This window comes from Rhagoletis zephyria, unplaced genomic scaffold (genome assembly GCF_001687245.7).
Source record: "Rhagoletis zephyria isolate East Lansing unplaced genomic scaffold, Rhagoletis_zephyria_1.1 Rzeph_scaffold_00075, whole genome shotgun sequence".
NCBI lineage: Eukaryota > Metazoa > Arthropoda > Insecta > Diptera > Tephritidae > Rhagoletis > Rhagoletis zephyria.
Genome location: NW_016157159.1, coordinates 337,673 through 340,861, shown reverse-complemented (window position 1 = coordinate 340,861; position 3,189 = coordinate 337,673). Strand labels below are relative to the sequence as shown.

The 3,189-nt window shown below is 34.1% G+C and overlaps 1 long non-coding RNA gene across 1 annotated transcript; it reads left to right on the top strand.

Moving 5' to 3' along the window:
- The first annotated feature begins 1,700 nt into the window (after window positions 1-1,700).
- On the top strand, window positions 1,701-2,965 carry LOC108372705 (uncharacterized). Its single transcript, XR_001848880.1, has 3 exons — window positions 1,701-1,906; window positions 1,982-2,151; window positions 2,316-2,965. It is a non-coding gene; the product is annotated as an uncharacterized LOC108372705 (long non-coding RNA).
- Window positions 2,966-3,189: the final 224 nt, after the last annotated feature.

Genomic DNA, 3,189 nt, shown 5'->3' with positions numbered 1-3,189 from the left:
AAGGTGGAAAATTTTGCGACAAATGATTCATTAATCCCACTGATATAAAGTGTGCCAGCTAGCAATGACATTCTATTTCGGTAAACTTATTTGGCAATTTATTATCATAATTTTTTCCTTCATTTGACTTTTGAGTGAGGAATTATGAAGTATTTTGATTTGAGTAAAAATTAAAAAACATAAAAACATGTCAATAAATTCTTGCAGCTTGTGCAAAAGCACACATAACGTTACAGTACTGATGTTTTCAGTCCATCAGGATAAGGATCTAAGCCGAAATCGGGCAGAGGTATGCAACAAAACCAAGGGTTAATTCCAGAATTGAAAAAAGCGAAAATTACGAAGCTAAAATTTTGCTTTGAAATAAGCTTACATAAAACTGGCTGGCACACTTTATATTATTTCACTATGTCGGTAAGCTATGTGAAACAATTTTGAAAATTGTTATTTAAAATCTGTCCTAATTTCCAAATGGTTTTAGGGCCGGTTACTCAATGTCTGGTTAACACTAGTCACACGTCTTAGACTCCATGCATATAACAGGGAGTCGGTAACGTCAATAACGATGTTTAACCGCAGATTAGTGTTAACCAGACATTGAGTAACCGGCCCTAAGAGTGTCAATATCTTATCAATTAATACCATATTGAAGATGGTATTTTGGTACTAAAGGTTCCTACTAAAAAAGTAGCAATTTATTAGTGCAATAACATTTTGGATAATATTAATAGAATGTATGTATGTTATAATAGTGCATAAATAGCACAGTATAGACAGTAACCAACCTTTTTGGGTTGTTGTTGTAGTATCAGTTAACAAAAGCCCTCAGCGGCAGCGCTTCGAGCGTTGAGATAGTAATTTAATGTCAATTAGTAGAAAAGTTCCATGTTGAAAAAACTTTTTTATTATGGCGAGAAAATTTTACATTGCTGTGCCAATTCGTAACTTTTTACTGCTGGAAATTTTTGACAGTTGCTCTGGTGCAAAAGAAGTTGAGCAATTAAAATCAGAAATTATACAAAAAAGACTTGTCTTTACTGACTTTTATTCTTCTAGAACTAAAAGCCATGCATTTATTAGACGCCTTAGTAATAAAATTAGAACAAAAAAATTTTTCAAAACCGTCAGGCCGGGTTGAAAATTTTCATTCACCTCATAGTTAACAAAAATTTACAATCCGTAGTACTTTTCTATCAATTCGCAAATGCCGTTTGCACAAAAAAGGTTATGAAATGCGTTTTATTTAAATCGTTTAGAAAATGAGTCATTTATATTTACCATTTTATGTGGAATTATTCGATAAATTTCGTTTTACACTATACTTTTTGAAACTATTTGGAGTTAACTATTTTTTGTTTCTTAAAAGCAACCCTGCGTGCTTGGAAGGCGTGTGTACCAATAATTTCATCCCTAGCATATCCATCCCCGAGGAAGGCAGTCGCCAAATTCACCGAAGGTTGTTTACTGGTTATATTGTGATAAATAGTGAAAATCCACATTTCGAATAGTTGCTAGAGCGAAGAGTTTGGAAGCATACAAAATAATTTTAGTAGTGTACATTGCACACAAAAATCGATGCATCGAAAAAAATACATCGATATATCGATGTATATCGGAAGGTCCCAAACATCGGTTTTATTCGATACATCGAATAGCAAACATCGATGTTTCCGATGCATTGATGTTTTTTTTTTGCATCCCTAGACCAAGCCTTATGCTTATCCATTCACCTAAAGATTTTGTACTTTTATTGTAACTGCTTGTTCAAATTATAAATTCTTTTCACATAATATTTAAAGCTTTTAAAATCAAAATTATTTAATGACATTTCCTTTCTGAAATAAATTTTAAAAATTTTTCATTTACAGACAAAAATTCAACTGTCGGTTATCATTTAGATTCGTAGGTGGGTGTGTTTCAATAATTTTATTTGTTAACGATCCGATATCTGTACGTGCATTACCAACTTCGTAAATATTAGTGCTTTAGACATGCCTAAAACAAGCTGGGTTTGGAAGCATGCTTTTGTGATGAATGACGGATTCGTCAAGTGCGATGTATGTGACACCAAGTTGCATTATGGAGTATCCACTTCAACTGTGCGCAAGCACTTAAAACAGAAACACAAGCTTCTGTATCGGTAAAGGAAAGGTATGTGCCGAAAAACAAACTTTACTTCATCAGAGCATACTATTATAAATGTATGTACCAAAATGATAACAGTAGGCACCCTAAACCCATATAATTTAAGAAACAGAAAATACAAAGTCTGTAATCTAGGCAGTTAAGTTGATACTCTGTTCCGTTTCATTTAGATTTTTGCATGAAGATGAAAATGAAGATGAACGCTCTGATTCTAGCATACAGGAATCATTCAGTCCCGAGTCCGCAAACAACAATGAAGAAGGTGTTATGATTAAAAGACCGAGAGATTCGTCATCATCGTCATCGCAAGAAGCCGCGCCTCCTCATTGTCTGTCAAAAAGACAAGAGAATATTACCAAAGCTCTCGCAAAAATTTTAGCTATGTGCCAATTGCCATTGTCTTTTTCGCACAGTCAAGGATTTATTAACTTCATGAAAGAATTTGATTCCGGATATAAGGTGCCGTAACCCCAGGAAATAAAATTTTGGGACTTGCATACAGTGAAGTGAGGGAAAAGATCACAAAGCGATTAGAAACAGTATCATCAGTTTCTCTGACAACTGATGAGTGGTCTTCATTGGCAAATGAAGGGTATTTGTCCACGACCGTACACTACATTGATTATAGCTGGTCTTTGTGTACACATACGCTAAATACTGTTGGCATGGAAGAGCGCCCTACCACCGAAAACATCGCGATAATGTTATATATGTTACAAGAAGATTGGAATATCTGTACCAAAGTTAGGGATGCAAACGATGCATCGATATTTTTGAAACATCGATAATATCGGTTCAAAATTCGATGTTTGCCATCGATGTTTACAATTTCCTAAAATCGCTAAATTGACGATACATCGATGCCAGTTTCAGCGATGTTTTAACATCGACTTTAGTGTGATTCAGACTTGAATTCAACTTACCCATTATGCTCCTAAAATTTTTTGACTGGCCATGAATTTTATTACTTATTCTTCTGGGGAAAATTTCGAAATTCCGTGTATACTCTTATCTTTCGATATTAAAAATGCGTACATAATCATT